Raw genomic sequence first — 27,978 nt, 5'->3', positions numbered from 1 at the left:
TTCTTCTCTCAAGCTAAGTCTGTTTCTTAGTACTGAAAAACACCAGGGCAATCACCTGACCCCCAGAGTCACCTGAGCTCATCTGATGTCCTTCTGAATCTGTCCCTGCTCATTCAACACACCCAGCCCTAAAAGGAAGGGAACTCACTACTTGGTAATAAAAAAAGTCTTCCTCCCTGACAGCCAGCCCTGCAGACTCCAGGCAACGAAGACCCTGTTTCAGCCATCCTGCCTACACTTGAGTCTCCCCACTGGTTGTGTGACTTGGTTCCCAGGCCTCTGTAGTCATTTTTTTTCTGATCCAGAGCATACCCCAGCATGTCAAAGAGGCCCCAGAGCTCCAGGTGGGTTTGACTGACTGTGGAATGGAACAGGGCAACCATCTTCTGTGTTCCCGACCCTATGGCTCTGTTACTCTACACCTTGGCTCATGTAGAGCTTATGGTCAACTCAAACTGAGTTCTTTTTTTTTTTTTTTAGGAGGTTGGGGGAGAGAGAGAGAGAGAGAGAGAGAGAGAGAGAGAGAGATGGGGAGGGGCAAAGGGACAGGGAGAGAAAGAATCTGAAGCAAGCTCCACACCCAGTGCCGAGCCCAATGCAGGACTCAATGTCACAACCCTGAGATTATGACCTGAGCCAAAATCAAGAGTCAGACGCTTAACTGACTGAGCCACCCAGGCACCCTCTGAGATCCTTTTTGCATCATTATTCTCCCACATTCTGTGCTTGGACAATCATTGGAAGAAACTTAATGTGAAACTTAATACTTTGCCTTCTTTATATATTTGCATTGTGAATTAAGCTCTCCCTCTTGGCTTCTTTTTGTGGGTGAGTTTGATACGTGTGTGCTGTTTATGCAATTTATTGATAAGATGATAACCTGAACCAGGCCCAGGACACATGGTCCATAACCAGAGCCTCCGTGTGAGTTTTATTAGCATCCTAAAAGCCTGTGAAGAAATATTACCTTCTTTACAAATCCAGTCACGCATAGGTATACACCCAAATGAATTGAAAACAGGTACTAAAAACAAATATTTACACATGAATGCTCATAGCAGCACTATTCACAATAGCTAAAAGGTGGAAACAACTCAAATATCCATCAATGGATGAATGAATAAACAGAATGTGGTATATACTACAAAGGAATATTATTCAGCCATAAAAAGGAATGAAATTCTGACACATGCTACAATGCAGATGAACCTTGAAAACATTATGCTAGGAGCCCACAAAAAAGCCACATATTATATGATTCCATTTATATGAAATAACCAGAATAGATACAGAGGTTGAGGGGAGAGGGGAATGGGGGTGATAACATTCTAGAACTAGATAGAGGGGGTGGTTGTACAACATTATGAATGTATAAAAAACATTGAATTGTGTACTTTAAAATGGCTAATTTTAGGGCACCTGGGTGGCTCAGTCAGTTAAGCATCTGCCTTCAGCTCAGGTCATGATCTCAGGGTCTTGGGAGGGAGCCCAGCATTGGGTTTCCTGCTCAGCAGGGAGTCTGCTTCTCCCTCTCCCTCTGCCTGCCACTCCCTCTGCTTGTGCTCTCTGTCAAATAAATTAAATCATTAGAAAAATAAATCAATAAAATGGTTAATTTTATGTTAAGTGAATTTCACCTCAATTAAAGAACATTGCATCCGCAGAAGAAAAGGATACCCAATGTCAACAGGCAGCCTTGTGCCAGGTGTCGGAACATAGAGATGAATAAGGCCTGCTCCCTGTTACAGCAGGTAGAGCTCAAAGCCTTTGAAGCTGAGAAGGGGCTACCCTCTGAAATTCACCTTCCACACCGCAGATTCTCTCACTGGTTACTATGATCATCACTGTGCAGACTTCCAGGCCTACTGCCCCTCCCATCTTAGCGATCTGGGTTGGCATGACACAGAATTGGATCCTCTGAGAAACTTTGCAGTGGAGAAACCTGACATAACTTTAGCCATATCATCAAGGTTAACAACCACAGTGCTAAGTCATGTTGATAACATATACCCTTGATCTGATGTAATGAGACTGGCACTTCACCTGTGTGATCTTACTCCCAAGAACTTGTAACTCCAGTTTAACCATGAGAAGATCATCGGAAAAACTCAAATTGAGCAGAGCCCAGCTGACTCAGTTGGAAGGGCATGTGACTCTTGATCTCAGGGTTGTAAGTTTGAGCCCCATGTTGGGTGTAGAGATTACTAAAATAAATAAATAAACTGTACCCCTTCCCCCAAAAAAGAAAGAAAAACTCAAATTGAAAGTCTATTAGAGGGGATCCCTGGGTGGCTCAGCAGTTGAGTGCCTGCCTTCGGCCCAGGGTGTGATTCTGGAGTCCCGGGATTGAGTCCCACTTCGGGCTCCCTGCATGGAGCCTGCTTCTCCCTTTGCCTATGTCTCTGCCTCTCTCTCTCTCTCTCTTTCTCTTTCTCTGTGTGTCTCCCATGAATAAATAAATAAAATCTTTAAAAAAAAAAGTTTATAAGATATCTGGCTAATACTCCTCAATACTGTCAAGGTCATCAAAAATAAGGTAAGCCCAAGCAACCATCCCAGACCAGAGACAGTCCAGAGAGGCATGATGATGTGATATCCTGGGCATAAAGAAGACATTAGGTAAAAGCCAAAGAAATCAAAATAAAATACAGACTTTAATTAGTTAATAGTAATGTATCAATACTGGTTCTTTAGTTGTGACAGATACAGATGGTACCCTACAATGGTTCAACTTAGGATTTTTCAACTGGAGGATGGTGAAACAGCGATACACATTCAGTAGTAACTGTACTTCAGATTTTGAAGTTTGCTCTCTTCCTGGCTCTCTTGTGATGCGGAGTGATGGCAGGCAGTTGAAGCCCTCAGTCAGCTGGGAAATCTTGGGGGATAAATAACCAATATGCTTATAATCATTCTGTACTTATACAAGCATTCTGTTCATCACTTTCAGTACAGTATTCAATATATTCCATGAGATATTCAATAATTTATTATAAAATAGAATAGGTTTTGGTTAGACGATTTTGCCTAACGTAAGTATTCTGAGCACATATAAGGTAGACTAGGCTACGCTACATGTTCAGTAGGTTAGGTATATTAAATGCATTTTTAACTTAATGTGATTTTCAATGTATGATAAATTTTTTGGGACATAACCCCATTGTAAGCCAAGGAAGATCTGTATGTTAAAATAAAGGAAAACGGGTAAGGGTTAAAATCCTTACAAGAACTGGAACAAGGCTGTTCAGAGATGACAATGGGGAAATGAATGGAGTATGACCTACTCAATAGTCTACAGGTGTCACTACTAAACAGCTGTAGCAGTGTCACTTGTTCTCCAGGTGCTCACTGACCGCAGAGAGAAAAATAAGTTCTTACCTGATTGTGACCCTGCTTTCCAAGTCCCTGACCGCCTCTTCCTGTCTTGGGAGCACGCTTATAGACACCAGTAACTTTAAATATCCAGACTAAGAAAGCCATGGTGTAGGGCCCTACAAAAGTAGGGTCTGCTTTCTAGGTCCTGGACACACCTTCTCCAGAGGACTTATATCAGGAAGAACTTTAGATAAGACATCTCACTGTCTTCTCACAGGGTGTAGTCTTGGGGCTGATGGTTATGTTCTAAGTCATCAGTAGACCGATATCTTAATCCAACATAATATTCATGGGTACTCCTGCCCATTAACCAGGTGTCATTTTCTTCTCTATTGAATGAACATTCCTCCATTTGGTACATGAAGATATCATGGATGCCTTAGACCAAGGCCTTTCTTAATTGAAGTGCAGGGCAGGGAAGTTTAGAGATTAAGAGGAATAGTTTGGAATACATAGTCTTAGATTCAAATCCTCATTCCATCACTTATTAATTTAGTTAAACCCCTATGACCCCAGTTTCTACAACTGTAAAGTAAGGATAATAATAATGCCTGTTTGACAGGATTGTTATAGAATGAGATGACATAATTCATGTAACAGGCTTAACATAGTACCTGGTATATAAGGGCTCACACTCCTGTCAAGGTTTTCTGATAAAGCTTATGAGAAGTCCACAGGTTCCAAGGAATTTACACCTGCCACCACGGCCACAAGTCCATTAGTGACACAGAAGCCGGAGTAGAAAAAGAGGGCTGGCTGGATCCTGGAGCCAGTGGGTGAAAAAGAAGAAATAGCAAAGGATCTATCCATAGCCAAACTTGACTATGGGTCACTGGAGAAGAGACCATTGCAGGGTGGCTCTCAAAGTCTCGTGCATGCCTGTACCCAAGAGTACTGTATATTCTCCAGAGTCATCATCAGATGAATCACCATTCAAACCGCCTCATTTCCATCCCACTGAAGGCTTGCCTTGCACCAGGCACATATCCGGAGAGGCTAGGGAAGTCTAGAAGATCCAAGACGTGAGTTGATAGGACCTGAGCTCCTGAAACACCCCTAGTATACCGGACACTAGCCCTTTAGCCGAAGGACTACAAGGAGGCCCAGGTGGTACACCCAGGGACAGCCACGGAGGTGAACAGCTGGAAGTCTCAGGGCATATCAGCCCCTAATTTTACTCTGGTGCCCAGCACTGTGCCTGGCATATAACAGGTGCTTATTGACCACACAGGTGAGAGAATGAAAGGCGTCTGTCCTCAAGGCCTTCATGGTCTAGCAGGGGAGACTTGGCACACTTCAAATCCACCCAGAATCTTGCCCAGCATAAGCCTGGATTGTGGCCACTGAATATCTTGGTGGAGGGGAACACTTCTAAGGTGGTGAGTGAGAGGATGTGGGAGCCTGGCAGTAGAGGAGGAATGCTCTGTGTGTGCACAAGGCCCAGCTGTCCCAAGAGTGTGGGGGAGCCACATGACTCAGGGTAGGGCAGGGCTGCAGGCTAGAGGAAGGGTGGGGTACCAGGGGAAAGGGCAAATGAACCTCAGGAGGAGCTCATCCCATTCTTCCTGCTTTCCTCCGTCCTTTCATGTCCTTTCATCGTTTACTGCTCCTGGGCAAAGGCCACTGCAGAAGTTCACAGACAAGCAACAGCTTTGCCGGCTTCTGCAACCTAAGTAGCAAAGATCAAAATGGGACAAAGTGCCAAAATAAAGTACCATCTCAGAAATTACTTAAAAAATAAGGACAGCTCAGTGTCACAGGAGTGTGAGCCTCGGTGGTGGACAAGCCAGGTTCAAATCCCAGTTTAGCCTAAACTCCTTAACTCCTAGCACCTCAGCTACGTGACCCTCAGCGTCTACTTTAATCTGGGTGCAGGTCTTGGTGTTTGGAATGGGTCTGGCTCATTCACCTAGTTGTGGGTTTGGTGACATGTGGGTAGACATCACCTGTCGCCATTCCAGTCCCTAGCGGCCAAGGGGCCTGGGCAGACATTAAAAGCCACAGGGATCTCCATGTAGGGCCAGAAAGCCAGTCACCTTTCCTGATGCTGTTGAGTGACTGTGATCACCTATTAAAATAGTCCCAGGGATCCCTGGGTGGCACAGCGGTTTGGCGCCTGCCTTTGGCCCAGGGCGCGATCCTGGAGACCCAGGATCGAATCCCACGTCGGGCTCCCTGCATGGAGCCTGCTTCTCCCTCTGCCTGTGTCTCTGCCTCTCTCTCTCTCTCTCTCTCTGTGACTATCATGAATAAATACATAAAATCTTAAAAAAAAAAAATAGTCCCAGCAACATTCATTACCCAAGGGGAGATAACAGTGCAGTGTGACTGGTCCTCTCAGCCAGCCCTCAGCTTTCTAGCAACCTATCTCCTGTGCTGGCCTCTCGGCTCAGGCCCAGTCCTGGAGGACCTGGGAGAAGAGGAAGAGGACCTGGGAAACGCAGAATGTGGGAGGACTAGCCACTCTGAGCAATGGCACACAGTGTCAGGGCCTCCCAGGTCACAGGCCCACAGCACTAGAGGGAGCCTCCTGGTTCAGACTATTCTCATGGTGACCTCTCGGCCTCGCTAGCACTTGTCCTCCTCCACACCGGCCGCACCCTTTGCTCTGCTCCTTCACTACTCACATCAGGCCTTTCCTCCATCTAGAAGGGACAGGGAAGTTTCCAGGAGGCCCTCCCTCCTCTCTTCTCCCTCTGAACTTTCATTTCTTCCACTAATACTGGTGGAAGCCTGCTCCGGGGTAGGGCCTCAAATGAAACGGAACGTGGGCCCCACCTGCACAAAGCCTCAGCGGTTCCCAGGAAAGGGCAATGACCTCTCCATTCTGTGAGTGTTGGTGTCTGTGCCTCCCCACTGGGACTGGGAGCCCTGCGGGGGCAGGGGCTGTGTCTGTCCTGCAGAACTCAGAGGAATCAGTCCTGTTGCTAAAGACTGGGCAAGGGAGGGTTCCTGTGGTGGGTCGAGTTTATATAGGAGGGAAGGGGACAGGAATAGAGTCTGGCTGTGCAGGAGCCAGTGGGGAGACCTGCCTGCCTCACTGAGCAAGGGGTGGGGGGTGAGGTGAGCTAGTGCACAGGGTAAGAGGAGCTCAGGTGCCGCTTCCTGGGGCCTTGAGCTTCTCTCCACAGCTCTCAGTTTCCCCAACAACTGGTTCTCCCTCCCTCCCCCACTACCCTCCAACAAGGCATCTAGAAGTCCATGAGTGAGGGACTCAGGGAGCAACAAGGTGGGCAGCTAGGACTCTGGTCATCTGAGAGTCTAGAACCTTCCCGTGCTTAAGTCCTGGCTCCAATTGCCTTTTCTACCTGGAGTAGCCAGCTAAAATGCAAGACACCTGCTTAAATGTGAATATCAGAAAAAGAACAAATGATTCTTTAGCATAAATTAATATTTGAAACAAGCTTATATTAAAAAACTTATTCATTGCTCTTCTGAAATTCAAATCTTTATTTGCTAACCCGAGCAAATCTTTGCCCAGTCCCTATTTCAGAATCTGCCACTCACCCCTACAATGAGGCTCCGGGAAACCATCAGAGAAGTCCTGGGCCTCTTGTAACATATTCAACAAAACAGGAATTTAGAGCTGGAAGGAACATGGAAGATTATTTAGCTCCATCCCTCCTCCTATATGTGGCTCAGGAGACTGAGGCCCAGAGAGGAGGCGCTGGCAAGCCCTTCACACCCCCTTGGCTGCACCTTGGGCCTCCTAGGGAGCAGGACCCCAGAGGCCAGGACCTTTCCAGGTTAAGGCAAGGCAGGAGTCTCCTGGTTCCCACTCTGCCCCTACCCCCACTGCCCAGGCAGTTTCCTGGATCCTGACACCCCCAGGTGAGTCACCTCCACCTGTTAGGACAGATCTGGAGCAGTGCCAAGCCTCTGGGCTCCTTGCCTCTTGCTGGGCTCCCTGCCCAGAGGAATGAAGTTGGTGGGGAGAGGGGGGTCTCACGAGGAGTGGGTGCAGGAGTAGGTGGGTGGGGTTTGACTTTGTGGGAGAGGCTAGTCTTCCCGAAAGCTCATGGCCTGGCCATTCCCCTCAGGCCCTTCTACTTGCCAGGCCCGCAGCAGCCCTCCGAGATGACTCAGCTCAACTCCCAGTGAGGCAGGATGTGGGGGCAGGGTCTTGACCAAAATCGTCCAGCCAGGTGGGTCCACCATCAGGTTCTTTCTCTCAAATGAGTACTCTGTGCATCCTGCTGAAACTGCCCACCCCCACCCTGTTCTGTATTTCTTCATCTCACTTTGCCCTTCTTGACATTATACTATGTATTTGTTTGGTTTTTGTCAGCCTCTAGTTAAGACATAAATCCCTCTCCATGTCTCGAGAGCCTAGAACAGTGCCTGACACTGAGTAGGGGCTGAATAAACATTTGTTGCCCCTGTTACATCTCACGTGGTGTGGGACACGTTACATGACACCACAGCCCCCCCTTCCCCAAACGTGCATTGCAGGTTCTCCAGCAATGGCTGTGCGTGCGGCTGGGAGCCTCCAGGTCTGGGGGGTGGCTTCCTCCTCCCCTTGCAGCCCAGCCTCCTTCTGGAATGAGAAGCAACAGCACAGGGCTGAGATGGGCTGACAGTGGCTTTGGGAGCGCTGTGCAGTATGTCGCTGGGTGTCCCCGTCTGCTCCAGTGCACCCTGCTGGACCAGACAAGCCTACCACGCTGGGGCTGGGCCGTGGCGGGGAAGCTCCATCCCAGAGTCCCGCCCCGCTGACCACTCCCTGACTGTGTGGCCCCGGGACAGCACTGAGCCAGGAGCTGCTGACCTGTCCTCCTCACGGTGTCACCTGGCCCATCCCCACCCCTCTCTAGGCCTCCTTCTGCATGCCTCTATAATGATGGTTTCAGGCTGGCTACAAGGCCTGCCATTCAGCCTGCCTTTGGCTTCTTCCTACTTCCTCTCCACCCCAGACCTGTGCATCAGTCACTCCTACCCAACCTCCTGGGGTATCCCCAGAACCTCCCCTCTATCCTGTCAGACCCTTTACTGACCCTTCCCGGCAGCCCAAGTCCAAGTCCAGTCATAGACTGCAGGTGGTTGGGGCTCCTAGGACTATCCTGGGGCTCCTTGGGACACTTCCAAGTCATTCAGAGGCTGTTACCTGGAGTTGCCTGGCCCAAGCCCTCTGACCAGTCTAGATAGTCCCATATCTAGTCAGACCATCTCTCTGGTATGTCCAGCTGATCTCTGCATCTTTCCGCAGACCTGCTCCTCTCTCAACCTCAGCAAGGGTACCTCCAGCCAGTTGGTCACCTGGGCCCCAAACTCTGAGAATCATGGAGCTTGCCTTCCCTCCCTGCTTGCCCTCATCCGATCTGTCACTCAGTCCTGGCCATCCCTCTGTAATATCCTGGGGATGGCCCACTTCCCAGCTTCTTCAGCCTCACATGTACACACTTTCTCCTCTCTCACCTGACCTTGCCTCTCTCCCCTGACCTTGAAAGCAGAGGGCTCCTCGACTCCACTCTCTCTGCCTTCAGTCCACATTCCATGCAGAAGCCAGGGAGGAAATACCATCGGCAGCAAATCCAGCCTCATCAGTTCCCTGCTCAAAAACCCTCCCGTGGCTCCTCACTGCCCTCAGGATAAAGTTGGCTCCTTGGCCTGGCATTCAAGGCTCTTCATGATCTGCCAGTCTGACCAGCTCACACTGCTGCCTCACTGACTGCTGAGCATTTAGCTCCCAGCTTTGGCTCAAGACATTCCTTCCACCTGGAAGGACTCTTTCTTTCCTAAAACTAAAATTCCTCTACTTTCAATCACCTGGAGAGTCCACAGTGGGAATAAACTTGTTATCCAGGGAGGAGACATAAACAAGGCTTTTTTTTTTAAAGATTTTATTATTAATTAACTCATGAGAGACACACACAAACACACACACACACACACACACACACACACAGAAGCAGAGACACAGGCAGAGGGAGACGCAGGCTCCATGCAGGGAGCCTGATGTGGGACTCCATCCCAGGTCTCCAAGATCACACCCTGGGCTGAAGGCAGCGCTAAACCGCTGAGCCACCTGGGCTGCCCCAAACAAGGCTTTTCTCAGGGTGCATGTGTGTGTGTTTTAGAGTCAATGTTGACCTGTTTATTCACGTACACAGCCTTGTTTCAGAAAGGATTTGAGGTGGGCCATTAAATATTTACTAAGTGCCAGCCCTGTGCAGCAGAGTCCCACATGCACACGCAATCATCCATACTCCCACTAGCAGATCCAACCAGGAAACCATGAGGGCCAGGGCTGAGGGCTGCAGGCCGAGAGAGCTTGGGAAGAAATCAGGATTCAAGGAGGTGGGAAGTTGGGTTGGAATGAGTCAACAGGAGAAGGGCATGAGAACAGACAGGAACAGAGGGAACAGAAGGAGCAAAGGTTGCAGGTAGGGGAAGAGAGGAGAACCACAGCTTCCCTCTGTGACCTCTGCATTTCCTTTCCCTCTTGCCCAGGTCAGCTTCAAGACTTATTTCCTCTTGCAACATCATGGGGTGAGGGACAGCGAGGATAGAGGCAATGGGGGTGAAGACTATGGGAGCCACTCAGGCTCCAGTTCCGCATGGGAAGGAGCCCGTGTCCCCAGCCAGCTGGCAGCTCCATGGGCACAGCACACTCCTGAGTTCTCAGGGCTCTTCTCGTCCTCTATTCATCCCCTCTGTCCCAACCAGTCTGTGAACATGTATAACCACATCCATGTCATCAGGGAGGAAACAAAGGACCAGAATGTTGGTGTTAGAGCAAGGACTCCAACCCTGTGTTATCAGAGGCTAAAATGCCTCCTGTTCCAGGTGCTGTCTGCTACTGAATCCTAGACATGAGATGGCAAGGGGGCTTAGGAAGTAGGTGTTGTGTTAGCATCCCTCTCTGCACTTTTCAGGAAGGGAGGTTCCAAGGCCCAGGATTGACCATGGTGGGCTACTTTAGATGCTGGGTCCCTCTTCATCTCCACCCTGCCCTGGGCTGCAGGGCATAGAACCCAGCTGGGCACTAGGAGGCCTGGGCTCCAGCCCTGGCTGGGCTATCACCTGCTGTGTGACTCAGGTCCAGGCCCCGGCCCCTTGCCCTTTCTCTTCTGCAGTCAAGGTGCAAAGCCAGAGGGTCTTCAGGTCCTGAGTTCCCTGACCTCTGTGGCTTCTGGTTTCCATAAGATTTGGTTTGTCTGTCTGGAGATGTTTGTCAGATTGAGAGTAGGACCAGATTCCATCCCCTCCTGCTAGGCTGTACCAAGGGGGACTCTCCAGGCCGTGGGGATGGTGGCCAGGGGGTAAGGAGTCTAATTTTATCTGTTGTAGTCGAAGCTGGGGCTGGGCTGGCCTGCTCCCCAACTGACCCCAACTGACCCCAAGGCTGGGCAGGGAACTGACTCAGGTTGAGCCGAGGCAGCTGTCAAGACAGCCCTAAAATTAGCCCCAACAGGGATAGGGAGGGGCAGCGGCCCAGGCCTCAGGCTCCAACAGCCCCAAGGGACCCAGCCCTCACCTTACTCAAGGAGGGAGAGGTCAACCAGAGTCCTGGCAGCGACCCCACCATGATGCTGGGCGTGGAGAGTCACAAGCAAGTATGGACACATTGCAGGAGAGGGATTGAAGAACGAGCAGCATCTGCCAGTTGCCTGGGCCCTGGTGCGGTTCCAGCCCCCAGCCTGTCAGAGCCCTGGGAGGGACCAAGGAGGGACCTTGCTATTTACATTCTTTTAGAACCAGGACCAGGGATCCAACCTGTCCTCCCAAGGCTGAGTTGGATCACCTCACACATCAGCACCCACTCCCAAGCACAGGGGAGGAGCCAGGGGGTAACCAGCCTGCTGATAGGGCACAGATTGGAGACACCAGGGACAGGACCCAAGCCAGCCCCCTCTTGCTCAGAGATAATCACCCAGTTCCCTCCTCTCTACCCTGGTGTTTTGAGGACCTTATTAAAATGCATATTCTGATTCAGAAGCTCTGGAGTGGGGTATGAGATTCTTCAAGACTCTAACAAGATCCCAGCTTGGTCTGCAGACCACACTTTGATCACAAGTTTTACTTCCCAGCCAGACTGGTTAGACCCCAAGGCCAGGTGTCCTGTCTCTGTTCCACAGAAATCCCCTACCTCTAGCCCAGGAGTCTGGCACAGGCATACAGGTACATGATACACATAGCAGGTGGCTGAGTTTTTTCATTATGGATTCTTGCATGGGTATGTAGGTGTGCATGGTGATCCTTGTGCCTCAGTGTATACTGCACATGGCTAGTGACATGTGTAGAGAATATACAAAGATGTGTGTTTATCATAACAATGAAAAGCAGCTAAAATTTTAAAAATATCTAACCTTTATTGAGTACCATGTCCTGGTAAGGTTTTAACAATGTTACGTACAATAGCTTATTTAACTTTCATAACAATTCTGAAGAGATGAGAAAATGGAGACTCACAGAGGTTAAGTGGCTTGCTCAGGATCACATAGCTGATTAGCAGTCAGGGCGGCCAGTCAGGACTGGGCTCTACATGGGCACCTGCCTTGGTGTATGTGGATCTGGGAGCATGTGTGTGATTGGTGGGCAGGGGTATGCACCGAAAAGTAAAGCAGCAGCAAGGACGAGTAGGTGAGGTAGGAGTCGTTCACAATAATTCAGAGCATGTGCAGAAAGCAGGTGGGGAGAAGGAAGGAGGCACAGGTGTGAGTCAGACCAGCCTGGGCTTGAATCCTCACACTGGCTAAGCTTTGACTTCCTCCTCTGTGAAATGAGTCTATAATAGTTGCCTTATGAGGCTGCTGCTGCGAGAAGGAAATACAATAACAAATACAAAGTGACAGGCCCAGGGAAAGGCTAACACACAATAGGTGTGGGGGATACATGAGCTGCCCCCCAACTCCAGGGCTGGTATGCTTGGCTATTTGGGGTGTGGCTTCTGACATGGTTGGTTGCAGCCAGCTCACTGGATTAAGAGGAGGAATGCAGGGAAGGCCAAGGACAAGGAGAGACAAGGCCAGTAGGGCTGTGTTGGGGTCCCAGCTGAGACAGCATCCCAAGGAGATACAGGCATCCAGTCAAATTTCAGAATCTGGCCCACTTGCCTTTGTTGGCTGAGACAGGAGGGGCTACAAGGCTGGAGACACTCCAACTCCGGAGAAGCCCTCTCAGGAAAACAAACACCTTGTCCCTTGACTCAGCCCTCAGCTATGCCAAACACATCAGCCATCATGGTCCTCCACAGACCATGCCCTCCTCTGAGGGCCAAATATCCTCTGGGCTGGGCTGGAGGGACTTTAGTGATTCATTTTCTCTTCCTCCACCCACGAACCTAATGTTGCTCCTGAAGCTGGGGTATCTCAAAGTTTGCGGCCTCCTGTAGGCCTCTAAAAAGGGGGAAGTTGCATTGGTAGGCATCAGTCTTTCTTGGGTCTCATATGGATCCCCTGGACCACCTAGAAGCAGGTGCTGGGGAATGGGCCCTAAGGAAACATTGCTTATGAGAGCTGGCCAAAGGTGGGCCCAGATGGCTCACTGAATTCATCTCCTTTGTTTTCCATGCAAGGATCTTAAGGCCAAGAGATGGCCATCACCGGGTCACCAGGAGAAGGAATACAAAGCTCACCCCAGCTACCCACCCACGGTGCTGATGGGAGAATCCAGAGAGGCTATGAAAGACTCTATCGCCCCCGTGTGGCAAAATGGGAGAAAGACAGGGCTGAGCGGAGGTTTGGGATATCGGCTCTTAGGTGGAGACTGCAGTGCCCCTCCTGGGTAATAGGCTGAGGGCTCTCTCCAGTTACACAGTCCCTGCCCCTACTGGTCACTCCAATCCAATATCTACCTCCTCCATCAGACTAGGAGCCCCCCAAGAGTGGGGCGGTGTCTGATTCATCAAATCCCTTGGGAATGCTGAGAGGGCATAGTGAGGGAGTGTTTTGGACTGAATTGAATTCCTTGTAAATTTGTAAATGGAAGGAAGCAGTGTGGAGTAAAAACAAAGATTTATGCACAAAAATGTTCATCAAGTCCACGTCAGTAAGGGCGCCTGGGTGCCTCGGTTGGTTGAGTGTCTGCCTTCTGTTCAAGTCATGATTTAGGGTCCTGGGATCAAGTCCCCAGCTGGGCTCTTTGCTCAGCAGGGAGTCTGGTTCTCCCTCTGTGCTCTCTCTCTCTCTCTCTCTCTCTCTCTCAAATAAATAAATAAATCTTTAAAAAAAAATCCATGTCTGTAAATGTAACACTTGGGTTGACAATTGTTTAAGTGCGTGATGGGTACAGGGGTTCGTTATACTATTCAATTCATTTTTGTGTGTTTGAAATGCTGTGAAACAAAGGAATTAATAGGAAACATAAAGGTCCAACAATAAGAATCTAAATAAATTATGATGCAGCTGTACAAAGGAATAGCATCTAAAAACATTAAAAATGCTGCCATGGAGTTCTTTTGATTTTAATTATAACAGATTTATCAAGGGGTGCCTGGCTGCCTCAGTCAGAAAAGCATGCAACCCTCACTCTCAAGGTCGTGAGTTCCAGCCCCATATTGGGTCTGGAGACTACTTTAAAATAAATTTTACAATGAAATAAAATAAAAATAACAGATTATTAATATATAGGTCACATAAAATATATTACCCACTTAAAGTGTACAATTCAATGATTTTTAGTATATTCACAAAATTTTACAACCATCACCATAATCAATTTCAGAACCTTTTCATTACTCCACAGCAAATGCCCATACCCATTAGCAGTCACTGCGCATTTGCTCACAAACCTCCCCTCTTCTAACCCAGCCCACAGATACTCTCTGTCTCTATAGGTTTGTCTTTCTGGACATTTAATGAAAATGGAATCAATCATATAATATGTGGTCTTCTGTGTCTGACTTTTCACACATCCTATAATGTTTTCAAGGTGTATGCAGGTATCAGCACTTCATTCCTTTTAAAACTTTTTAAAAGTTTTATTAATTTAAGTAATCTCTACACCCAACCTGGGGCTCAAACTCATGACCCCAAGGTCAAGAGTGGCAAGCTCCTCCAACTGAGCCAGTCAGGTGCCCCATTACTTCATTCTTTTTTATGGCTGAATAATATTCCATTGTATGGATATGCCACATTGCATTTATTTATTCATTAGTTGGTGGACATTTAGGTTGTTTCCATTTTTCAGCTATTATGAATAATTCTATTAACATTCATGTACAAGTTTTTGTTTTTAAAGATGAACTTATTTATTTATTTGGGAGGGGCAAAGGGAATGGGACAGAAAGTCTTAAGCAGATTCCTCAGTGAGTGTGGAGCCCCATGTGGGGCTCAGTCTCACCACCCTGAGATCATGACGTGAGCCAAAACCAGGAGTTGGACACTTAATCTACTGTGCCACCCAGGTGCCCCTCATGTACAAATTTTTGTATAGGTATATACTTTCATTTCTCTTGAATATATAATTATGAGTGAAGTTGCTATCATCTGATAGCATCTGATAACTCTATGCTTAACTATTTGAGGAACTGTCAGGTTATTTTCCAAAGGGACTACACCATTTTACATTCCCACTGGCAGTGTATGAGGGTTCAAATCGTTCCACATCCTTGCCACATTTGTTACTGTCTTTTTTATATTCTAGACACCCTAATGGGTATCACCATGTAATTTTTAATGACATGGAAAATGTCCTTGGTATAATGTTAGGTTTTTTTTTTTAAGCAGGCTTTGGAAATGTTTATACAGTGTGACCTCAACTCCTAAAATATATGTGTCCACAGAAATCAGACCAAAAATTAATCTATGAAAATGTTACTATGGTTATCTGTGGATAATTTGGGGTGAATTTTCTTCTTTCTTAAATTTTTGATAATGTGAACGTGTATTTTTTTAAGGTTTTATTTATTTATTTGAGAGAGAGAGCACGTGTGAGTTGGTGGGGGAAGGGCAGAGGGAGAGAGAGAGAGACAGACTCCCCACTGAGCAGAGAGACTGCCTGGGGCTCCTGAGATCATGACCTGAGCCAAAGGTACCCTGTGAACATGTATTGATAAGAAAAAATATAATATCATACAAGAAGGTAAAAAAAATCAACAAATATTAGAGAGAGAATGCAAATGAATTAAAATAAAACATTCAAAATGTATTGAATGAAACTGATTACATGCCCAGTAATATATAGAATCTTGGGCAGTTGGCAGGAGGGTCAAAGTGGAGATGGGAGAGTTAGGCCACTGATTCCTGAGTGTGAGGGTGTCTAGAAAAGGAACATCACTCTCAGTGGGAATCAGGGAGTGGACAAGACAACCCTGAAACTGGCTAGAGTCTGAAGCAAGAGGCAAGTTTAGATTCACAAAGACGGGGGAGGTTGTATAGGGTACAGATCACAGATATGTCAGCACAGGCCTGATCTCTCCACACATAGGGCACTGAGGTTAGACAAGGGCTCCAACATCTCTATAGGAAGAGACAGTCACCTGCCACAAGCCTGGCTTTGCCTTAACTTGGGATGACTCACCTTGCTCAGTGTGCTAAGGATCAGTTTTCTAATCTGAAATGGCTGTGATAACCTTCCTTAAGGGTTATTGTGAGCATCCAGTGAGATAAGAGTATAGAATAGCCTCTAGCACAGACCTGACCCACAACAGGTGAATAATTTGTTACAAGTAAAGAGGGAGAGACAAGGTTGATTCTAAGGATAGGATGATGATGGTCAACACAGGGAGGAGGGGTACATTCCAGGCAAATGCAGCTGGGATTCTGAGTCCGGTTGAGGGTGAGGTGTTGGAGGGAGGGGTACCAAGTCCTTTCACAATAGAGGAGTTACCCCAATAAAGACACGAATAGCCTCCTGGGAGGGAAGCCAAGCAGCTATGATGTCTACATTTACCAGCTGAACCCAAAGAAGGCAGAGCTCGCTCAAGGTCACAAAGGGAAATCCTGGCCTCCCAGCTGAGGGCTGTATTGCAGGAAGTGGCTGCAGGAGTGGGGGCTGCGGTGGGAATCAGGGATTTGCATCTGAGCCCTGTGCAATCCTCCCCACCCACATCTCAGGCAAGCGGCCCCTGGTGACTAAGGAGTTGAAATAAAGCCAGAGGGCAGTTTTTTTTTTTCTTTTACTCCTCTATTTTTTCCAAGCCCTCCTCACTGGGTATGTGCTACTTTGTCACTGTAGTGTGGTACATGTTACTGTTGCTGCTTTTTAAAGAACATTTCCAGGACAGCTTGCTTAGACTTTGAAAAAAGTCAGTGTTACAAAATTCTGCAACTTATTGTCAAATGTTTCTGGAGGGAAGAAAGTATCCAGGGAAATAAAGCAAATGTGGCATATTATTAACAATTGATGCACTGTCAGCAAAGAGTATGTGGGTGTTCAAGGCACCACTCTTTTAACTTTTCCATAGACTTGAAATTTTTAAGAAAAGGCTATGGGGAAAAGGCAAAATATAAAATCATACATACAGTGTGAACCAAAATTTGGAAGAAAGGAACACCAAGCAAAGAAACAAAGTCTTTGCAACCTTGGTTTAGTTTGCAGATACAATACCAGAAACATGATTCAGAAATGAAAAATATCAATAGGTTGGACTTCATCAAAATTAAGAACATCTGCTATTGGAAAGACATTGTTAGGAAAATGAAAAGACAAGCCATTGACTGCTAGCAATTATTGCAGATCACACATCCAAGAAAGTAGCTTTATCCAGCATAGCTATAAAACACACCTATAAAAATATAAAGAACTCTCAAAACTCAATAATAAGAAAACAAACCATCTAATTAAAATATGCAAAAGATTTGAGCAGATACCTCACCAATGTATATGGATGGTATATGCTTCTTTAGCACACAGAAAGGTGCTTACAAGGTAAAAACTAGCAGAATAGAAATATGGAGACAAATAGATGAATCCACTATCATAGTTGGAGATTTCAACACCCTCTGTCAGAAATGAACAGAGTCAGAGGGCAGAAAACCAGTAAGGACACAGTAGAACTCAATAACACCATCAATCAACTGGATGTAATTGACATCTATGCGACAGCAGAATACACATTCTTCTCAAGCTCACGTGGAATATTCACCAAGATGTTCTACAACACTATGGGTCATAAAACACACCTTCAGAAATTTAGAAGAATAGAAATCCTACAGTATCTGCTCTCAGACCACAATGGAATGAAACTAGAAATCAGAAATAGAAAAATAATTGGAAAATTCCAAAATATGTGAGGATTAAATAACACACTTCTAAGTAACACATGGGTCAAAGAGGAAATCTCAAGAGAAATTTTAAAATATTTTGGATCAAAAAAATGAAAATACAACTTATCAAAATCTGTGGGATGTAGTGAAAGCAGTGCTGAGGGAAATTTATAGCATTGAATGCATATATTAGAAAGGAAATGAGATCTGAAATCCGTATTTCAGTTTAGGAAACTAGAACAAGAAGAGCAAATTAAATCCAAAGGAAGAAGAAGAAAAGAAATTAGAAGAATTAGATCAAAGGGGCACATGGCTGGTTCAGTCAGAACAGGCAACCCTTGCTCTCAGGGTTGTGACTTCAAGCCCCATGTTGGGTGTAGAGATTAGTCTTAGCGCCACCTTCATCCCTGGAGACCCAGGATCGAATCCCACGTCAGGCTCCCTGCATGGAGCCTGTTTCTCCTTCTGCCTGTGTCTCTGCCTCTCTCTCTCTCCGTGTCTCTCATGAATAAATAAGTAAAATACTTTTTTTTTAAAGGAAAAATCAATAGAGAAAAATTAATGGGGGATCCCTGGGTGGCGCAGCGGTTTGGCGCCTGCCTTTGGTCCAGGGCGCGATCCTGGAGACTCAGGATCGAATCCCACGTCGGGCTCCCTGCATGGGGCCTGCTTCTCCCTCTGCCTGTGTCTCTGCCTCTCTCTCTCTCTCTGCATGACTATCATGAATAAATAAATAAAATCTTTAAAAAAAAAAAAAGAAAAAGAAAAATTAATGAAATCAAAACCTGGTTGTTGAAAAGATAATAAAATGATACATCTGTAGCTAGGCTAACCAAGAAGAGAGGCTATGGATTACTAATATCAGAAATGAAAGGGAGAAATTCATTATAGATTCCAAGGACATAAAAAGAACAATAAGGTAATATAGTAAACAATTATGCCCACAATTTTGATAACCTAGATGAAATGGACCAATTCCTTGAAACACACAATCTGCAGAAACTCACACAAAGAAGAAGTAGACTATTTAAATAGGCCTATCTCTATTCAAGAAATTGAATCAATGACTAAGAACCTTTGCAAACAGAAAACACCAGGCCCAGATGGGTTCACTGGTGAATTCTACCAAACATTTAACAAAAAAATTATACCAATTCCTTACAATATCTTTCAGAGGCTATAAGCAGAGAGAATACTTCCTAACCCATTCTCTGAGGCCAGAATCACCCTAATACCAAAACCAGACAAAGACAAGAAAAGAAAACTATAGACCAATCTTTCATGAACACAGATGCAAGATACTCAAACACATTGTTCATTAGTCATTAGGGAAATGCAAATTAAGACCACAATGGGATGCCACTATGCATCTATTACAATGGCTAAAGTTTTTTAAAGCGATTATATTGAGTGTTGGTGAAGACATGAAGCAACTAGAACTCTCAGACACTGTTGGCAGGAATGTAATATGATACAGCCACTTTGGAAAATAGTTTAACAATTTCTTAAAAAGTAAACTTAAACCTACCATATAATCCAGCAATTCCACTTCTAGGCATGTACTCAAGACAAATGAAAGCATATGTCCAAACAAAGAAAGACTGGTACACAAATATTATTCAAAGCGGCTTTATTTGTAATATCTCAAACTAGAAACAATCCAACGTCCATCAGTGAGTAAATGGATAAACAAAGTGTGGTACATGCAAACTATGGAATACTACTTGGCAATAAAAAGGAATGAGCTGGTCAACAACTTCTGGATTGGTGGTGTGAGGGACACTGCAGACCCTTTTCCCGGTTGGAATAACCATAACTGTTGGAGATGTTTTTTTTATATATGATATATATTCTCCAGAAATTGTCATTAAGGCATACAGCAAGTGAAGGAATGTTCACTCAGGAAAATCTACTAAATCTTGGTAAGAATAGTAAGAGTTTGTAGCATTTTTTTTAAATTTTTATTTATTTATTATTTATGATAGTCACACAGAGAGAGAGAGAGAGGCAGAGACACAGGCAGAGGGAGAAGCAGGCTCCATGCACCGGGAGCCTGACGTGGGATTCGATCCCGGGTCTCCAGGATCACGCCCTGGGCCAAAGGCAGGCGCCCAACCGCTGCGCCACCCAGGGATCCCGAGTTTGTAGCATTTGAACCATGATTCACTCTCTCCCTGCCCCCACCACCTCAACATGATGGAAGCTCCACTGTAGGCAGGTGAAGCTAAGAACACAGGGTTCCTTCTTCTTCCAGCTCCCCGCAAAAGACTCTGTTATCTTCGCTGGACAGGAAGGCCGCCAGCATTTCTCATCCTCTCAGCATTCTGCTGCTGGGACAATTGTTGCCACATGCAAAAGAACACAGCTGAATGCTTCCTTTATATCACATACAAAAGTTAATTCAAAATAGATTAAATACTGAAATGGAAGAACTAAAAGCACAAACCTTTTAGAAGAAAATGTAAGAGTACATCTTCAGGACCTTGGATTTGGCAATAGATTCTTAGATAGGACATCAACGCTTTTGATCAACAACAACAACAACAATAAGAATATACAAATCGAACTTCGTCAAAATGAAAAATCAAAGAATACCCTCAAGGAAATGAAAAGACAACCCACAGAATAAGGGGAAATATTTGCAAATCACATATGAGATTAGGGACTTGGATCTAGAATATATATATTTTTAAAAAGATTGCAATTCAACAATTAAACACACACACACACACACACAAACCAGGAGATGCTGGTCAGAGAGGCCAGGCTCTGCTGTGCCCTTTACATGAGGAGCTGCAGTGGTGGTGCCAGTGGGTAGAGCCTATTGCTACACTTTTTCAGCTGCTGCACAAACATAGTCATTGTGCCCCAGAGAAAGCCTCCAGAGAATACAGAAGACAAGGATAGATCCAAAGCAACTAAATAGGAGACCACCAGACTGTCTGCCAGATTGTTAGCAAAACCCACTCCACCAAAACCTGAACCTAAACCAAGAAAAACATCTGCTAACAAAGAACCTGGAACAAAGACTAACAAAGGTACCAAAGGAAAGAGGGAGAGCAAGAAGCTGGAAAGCAAGGGACTGCACCATCTGAAAATGGTGAAACTCTAGCTGAAGGCACCCAGAAAACAGCAGAACGAATTGTCAGAAATTGGAGTTGGTTTTATGTATCCCTTGGGACAACTTTTAAAATATATTTTTACCAAGTATTTTGTAAATGCTAATTTTTAGGGCATTACTAGTTGGCATGCAAAGACATAAAAGGATGGACATTTTACCTTTTCATGATCATGCTTTTTGGAAATTTCCATCAATCTCAAGTAAAATAAATATCAATTTGATATTGGAAGCTGTGTGTAAAGCTGATGCAGTATTTTGTGCACTTGCTTTAGAAATTGAGTCCTGTGCATGCTGTGGTATTTTTACTGTGCGTATTTGAATTTTTCACACAGTTTTTCTAGAGTAGTAATCAGTGGTGCTTTTTAATCTAGATTTTATGTGATCTTAATGAAACATGAATAGTTGTGGCCATCTGCTGACTATTTGTGGTTTAAAATAAAAGGTTTTCTTGCCTGCAAAAACAAATAAATAAGTAACCCAATTTAAAAAATGGGCAAAGGATCTAACTAAACATTTCCTCCAAAGAAGATGGAAAATGCGTAGATAAATAAACAATAAAACAAGAAAAGATTCTTGACATCCTTAGTCATCAAGGAGATGCAAATCAAAACCACAGTGAGATACATCTTAACCACAAGGATGGCTATATAAAAAAGTCAGATATCCAGATGGTTAACAGACACATGAAAAGATGCTCAGCATCACTCAGCAAAGCATCTGGGAAATACAAATCAAAACCATGATGAGATATCACCTTGCACCTGTCAGAATGGCTCCAATTAACAAGACAGGAAACAACAGATGTTGGTGAGGATGCAGAGAAAGGGGAACCCTCTTACACTGTTGGTGGGAATACAAACTGGTGAAGCCACTCTGGGAAACAGTATGGAGGTTCCTAAAAAGGTTAGAAATAGAACTGCCCTATGATCCAGCCATCACACTTGCTGGGTATTTATCAAAGAATACAACAACACTAATTCAAAGGCATACATGCACCCCGATGTTTACAGCAGCATTATCAACAATAGCCAAACTATGGAAAGAGCCCAAGTGTCCACTGATGGATGAATGGATAAAGAAGATGTGGTATGTATATATACCAGCCAGCCAGGCACTCCATATATTTCATTTATATATCATATATATATCATTTATATCCTATCTATCTATCTATCTATCTATCTATCTATCTATCATCTATCAACATTACTCAGCCATCAAAAGAATTAAATCTTACTATTTTCAATGACATGAATGGAGCTGGAGTATATTATGCTAAGCAAAATAAGTCAGTCAGAGAAAGACAAATACCGTATGATTTCACTCATATGTGGAATTTAAGAAACAAAACAGATGAACATATGGAAACAGGGATCAAAAAAGGGAGGGAAGGAGAGAGGGAAACAAACCATAAGAGACTCTTAATGATAGAGAACAAATTGAGGGTTGATGGAGGGAGGAGGGTGGGAGAATGGGCTAGATGAGTAATGGGTATTAAGGAGGTACTTGTGATGAGTACTGGATATTGTATGTAAGTGACGAAACATTGAATTCTACTCCTGAAACCAATAATACACTATATGTAAACTAACTAGAATTTAAATTACAATTTGGAAGAAAAAAAAAGTCAGAAACTAACAAATGCTGGCAAGGCTATATAGAAATCAGAATTCTAACAGATTGCTGGTTGGAATGTGAAATGGTACAATTGCTTGAGAAACAGCTTATCAGTCCCTCACAGTTAAACATAGAGTCATCATATGACTTAGCAATTCCTCTCCAAGGTGTCTACCCAGGAGAAATTGAAATATATGTTCATGCAAAAACTTGAACACAAATGTTTATGGCAGCATTATTCATAATAGTTAAAAGGTAGAAACAGCTCAAATGTCCATCAACTGTTGGATGGGTAAACAAAATATGGTATATCCATACAATGCAGTATTATTCGGCCATAAAAAGGAATGGAGTACCGATATATGCTACAACATGGATGAAACTTGAAAACATTATGCTACATGGAAAAAGTCACAAAAGACCACATATTATATAATTCCATTCATCTTTTTTTAGTTTTTAAGAAATTTATTTAAGTAATCTCTACACTCACCACGGGACTGGAACTCACAACCCCAAGATCAAGAGTCACATGCTCTTCTGACTGAGCCCACCAGGCACCCCATATATTCCATTTATATAAAATGTTCACAGTAGGTAGGTCTATAGAGATAGAAAGTAGATTTGTGGTTGCTTAGGGCTGTGGGGTGATAGCTAAAATGTATAGGATTTTTTGGGGGGGGTGACAGAAATGTTCTAAAATGGATTGTAGTTTTGGGTTGTGCATATCTGTGAATATTCTAAAAACCATTGAATTATATATTCTAAGTAAATGAGTTACCTAATATGTGAATTATACCTCAGTGGAGATGTTATTTTTAAAATGCCATATGTATTGAGAATGTTTTAATTGAAAGGAAAGACTGAAATGCCCATCTTGGGTAGCTCAAAGTGGTCAGGTTACAGATTATTTTCTTTTGTAATTTTTCCGATTTGGGGAAGAAAAAAGTGATTTCCAGAGAATGAAGAGACCAACAATCAAATGCAATGAGTGAACATTGATCAAATCCTGGATCTCTCCCCCACAAAAGCAGATGTAAAATACATTCGGGGAAAACTGGGAGAAATACGAATATGGAATTAGATGATAGTATGGAATTATTCATCCTTTTCTTAGGTTTGTGATGATGACTGTGTAGGAAACTGTTTCAGAAGCTACATGCTCAGATGTTAGGTATCATCTAGTGTCATGATAGCTGCAATGTACTTTTTTTTTTTTTTTTTTATGATAGTCACAGAGAGAGAGAGAGAGAGGCAGAGACACAGGCAGAGGGAGAAGCAGGCTCCATGCACCGGGAGCCCGATGTGGGATTCGATCCCGGGTCTCCAGCATCGCGCCCTGGGCCAAAGGCAGGCGCCAAACCGCTGCGCCACCCAGGGATCCCTGCAATGTACTTTCAAATGGTTCAGCTTTTTAAAAAATATTTTATTTATTTATTCATGAGAGACACACAGAGAGAGGCAGAGACATAGGCAGAGGGAGAACAGGCTTCCTGCCGGGGAGCTAGATGCGAGACTTGATCTCCAGATTCCAGGATCACAACCTGAGCCAAAGGCAGACACTCAACTGCTGAGCCAACCAGGTGCCCCCAGATTTTTCTTTTGAAGTAGGCTCTATGCCCAACATGGGGCTTGAACTCATGACCTGAGATTAAGAGCTACATGCTCTACCAATTGAGCCAGCCAGGCACCTTCAAATGGTTGAGATTTTTAAAAATTTCTTTTTAAAGATTTATTTACTTGTTTTACAGAGGGGGGAGGGGCAACAGAAGGGGAAGGGAGATAATCCCAAGCAAGCTCCCCACTGAGCATGGAGCCTGATGCAGGGCTTGATTTCACAATGCTGAGATCACAACCTGAGCCCAAACCAAGAGTCAGATGCTTAACCAACTGTGCCAATCAGGTGCCCCAGTTCAGATTATTTTTAAAAACGAGAAAGCAATGAGGTAAGTAAGGCAAATAATTAATTGTTGAACGCAGGGGAGCATATGGATGCTCATCGTGTACCTCTTTTTTTCTTTGTAGTTTATATTTTCTTAAAAAAAAACTGAGAGAAATATAACAAACAAATCACTCTGTGGGGCACATAGTAGAACCTCTCTGGGCTCAGGAAAGTAGAAAAAGACCTGAGGCCTTGGGGAAGGCAGCAGGAGGGGCAAGATCTGAAGTCCTGGAGCTTACCCTTCTGGAAGGGATGTGCTCAGAGGATTGGGCAATGGGAAGATGCCTCTTTAGCTGGCACCAACTCATGTTAGCAAGGTGGCTTTATACGCATTTTTCTCATTTGATCCTCACCACATTTCCATGGGGTAGGCACTGTTATTATGCCCATGTAACAGCTGAAGAATATAAAATTAGAGTTCACTAACTTCTTGGAGATTCTTCCACTGGCCCAAGAACTATGCCCAGGCTCCCTGGAGGCCAGAGAGACCTCAGGATTGTGTCCCTAGGATCAGCCTGTGGACAGGCCCTGGCTTTGGGGAAGAAATGAGGCGTCAGAAATGAGGACCTCAGATGGGTAGCTTGACTCAGAGGAAGTGGGGTTAGAGTTTGACGTAGGGGCTCTAGTCCTGCCAGCACTGGGGGGTCAAAGCAGGAGGTGGGGCTGGGTGAATTGTGGGGTGGCTGTGTTCGTCACAGGTATCTGGGGCTGTGACCCTTCTGATCTCATACTCTGGTATGTCTACTTTCCTCCACTGTCACCCTCAAGCTTACACACATAAACTCACTCCTCCATGCCTTGGCACAGGCTCTTCCTTGAGTTGAGAATGCCCTCAGTAATTTGCTTCTGTAGGCAATTGTCTGAGAACCAGCTCCCTGTGTCTAGCCCTGGGCTTCTACCTCTACTTCCCCGGTCTCCATTAGATCATGATCGACTTCTTGAGGTTCCACAGGGTCTGGCCCCAGACTGGCCCAGAAACTAGCCAGTGAGAATTGCCATGATGGTAATTCCTCTCCTCCATGGCCCTGTGGTGTTCAGACCCCCTCCTCTGCCCCAGACTTGCTGCTGTCACTTCACTGAATGAAGGCTCATACTGGGAGCCCCAGTGGGACTCCACCGATTGGGCCCCAGGTGGCGCTGTCAGCCCAGGCAAGAGCTGGGAGCCTCTGGGGTCCCCAGAGCCTCAGCTCTGGTGCAAGCTGCCAAACCCTACATTCCAGAGCTTCTTTTCCTCATCCCATCCAGTGTGTCCACACTTGATTTGAAAACTCAGGATGTCAGGGCTAGACTGACAGTTGAAATCCTCCTAACCTCCAGATGTAGAGGAACAGCCATCCTCTCAAGGGCACACAGCTGAACTGAGAAAGCCCAGATCTCCCAAGAGATCTAGGGTAGGCAAGCAACCCCCTAGGAACCAGTCATTTCTCTCAGACTCTGCCACAATTGGCAGCTATACAATGGGACAGCCCCTTTCGTTCTCTGGGCCCAAGTCTACTAGCAGCGTCCTGTGGATAGTAAAATGGAAAAATGTCCAGAGTGCTGGTTTTTTTTTTTTTCCTCTTCTTCTTCTTTTCTTTTTCTTTTTTTTCTTTTCTTTGTTTAAAAGTAATCTCTACACCCCATGTGGGACTCAAATGCATGACCCTAAAGTCAAGATTCACATGCTCTTCCAATTGAGCCTGCCAGGCACCCCAGAGTGCTGAGTTCTGATCACGATTCTGGTTGATTCTGGTCCTGGAGAGCTGCTTCGGCCTGTGTCCACCTGCCCTGAGCCTCAGGGACTCTGGCTATGAAGTGGGGGCTGGACCTGAAGCTGCAAGAGTCCAGGATCCCCCCTGGGTTAGAGAGGCCTGGGTGTGGGGCAGGCGCCTTGGCCAAGGACAGGCTGCTCCAGAAGCTGCCAGACGGGAAGCATTTATTTTCCAGGAGCCGGAAGGGGTGGTGGAGCCCAAGGCCAGCCCATGCAACCACAATGGACCCTTGTGTGGAAGTTTAGTTTGGACCCACCCATGAGCCCAGCCTCTGGACCAGGGTGGGTCCTCTCTGATCTGTAGTCAGACCCAGTTCCCAAAAACCTTACTGTAGGTAGGCCCAAAATCAGGAGTGTGAGATGGGATCCAGGTCTGGCTCCGGAATTATGCCTACAGGCTTGTCACCAGTGCCCAATTTCCACCATCAGCCTTCCTGGAATCTGTTTGCCTAAATGACCTCACACAAAATGAGAAAGCCTGTCTTCCCCACCAGGCGGGAGCCCAAGAGGACAAGAGCAAGTTTTCTCCTCCTCAAGCCAACTAATGGAGCACAGGATGACTGGTGGGCCAGCCTGCTTCAGGGTGGATAAAGATTCCTGGCTAGGGAGCCCTCGAGGACACCCTGGCTCTAGTCCTGGCTAAGCTTTTGTTTCCTCCTCAGCCAATGACATGGAAGGAAGTTTGGTAATACTTATTTGAAGGGACCCACACACTGGTCGGGGAACCTTCAAAAGCATTTGGCCCATCTTCTGCGTTGAGAAGACTCCACCCAAACCCAGCGGGCTCCCCTCATTCTCTCCTGATCCTGCAGGCTCCCAATCACACTTGTTCCTGAAGCCCTGCCTCAAGCTCTGAGCTGCCTCTGAGGCATCCCTCAAGGAAGCCTTTTTGGATATGTTTGCAGGCTGCACACAGTTTTCCTTTCTTTGGCCTCCTATGGTTTGGTATCTATCACTCCTCAGAGCGTAGGATCCTGACCACCTAATGCTCACTGTCATCTCAGGAGCTGTTGCTGGGACTCCTGCTGGGACCAGCCTCCCCAGGGGGACACTTCACATCAGCCATCTCTGTGGGGTCCAGCAAACTGTCTTAAGCATGAAAGGAAATGATGCATGTGAAGGTGCTGTATATAAACCGTAAAGCACCATATCACAATGAATGGCTAGTATTAACTCATTGGAAATTTAAAAAAGAAATGCAAGATCCTATTCTTGGATCAATTTTAAAAGGCTTGGGACCTGAGATGACAAGAACACAGTGGGATGTGGTCAGCACAAAGGTGGATTTGATGTCTGGCTGTATTAGTAGAGGCATAAAGCCTAGAAAATAGGAGGAGAATAACCAGCTCTTCTTGCTAGCTTTGTGCCCATTTCTCAGGAATGGCTTAGGCACTGATGCCCCTGGCCAGGTAGTTTCAGACCCAAAGCAGAGAATATGCAGAGTCACAGTCCTAGGGCAGCTAACTTTGGGCCACAAAGGAGACCCTGGGGATGTCCCAGGACCCTGGTCTCAGGTCAGAGTGAGGAGGGCAGTCCCACAGCAAAAGGGGCAGCTTCTAGAGATAGGCAGTGAGGGTATGAGAGCAGGGTTGGATGAACCTCATTGGGAAGTCTGTTGAGAGGATTCCTCTCTTGGGGTAGATTGGCAGCTTGGGAGACCTTTCCGTGTTAGAGCTGTGAGAGCATCTAAATTCCTAAATCAATCTAGGAATCTGAGTTTCTGAGGCCAGGGGTGCTTGGCCCCAAGCCACTTCGTAAGGAGTATCTCAGCAACACCAGAAAATATGCCGTCAGCTATTTGTTTTGTGTGGTTTTGTTGCAGGGTGTGGATCAATACACCTTTAAAAAAAAAAAAACCCACCCTGTCAGTGGGAGGCAGGATCCTGCTGTCCCAAGATCATATCTGTTTATCTTTATCACTGGTACAACCCAGCTGCTGGGAGCCTGGGCAGTGCCTGGAGTTTGCCCCTGACTTCCCCAGCCACTTCCTTGCATTGTCAGGCCTGGGTCCCAAACCCCACCT

At 45.7% G+C, this 27,978-nt stretch overlaps 1 protein-coding gene across 1 annotated transcript in view; it reads right to left on the bottom strand.

The window, feature by feature from the left end:
- P2RY2 (purinergic receptor P2Y2) overlaps positions 1 to 27,978 on the bottom strand; it is a 67,602-nt gene that overhangs the window by 38,739 nt on the left and 885 nt on the right. The gene's annotated exons all lie outside the window — the stretch shown is intronic.

This window comes from Vulpes lagopus, chromosome 15 (assembly GCF_018345385.1).
Source record: "Vulpes lagopus strain Blue_001 chromosome 15, ASM1834538v1, whole genome shotgun sequence".
Classification (NCBI taxonomy): domain Eukaryota; kingdom Metazoa; phylum Chordata; class Mammalia; order Carnivora; family Canidae; genus Vulpes; species Vulpes lagopus.
This window is presented reverse-complemented; position numbering and strand designations above follow the sequence as displayed.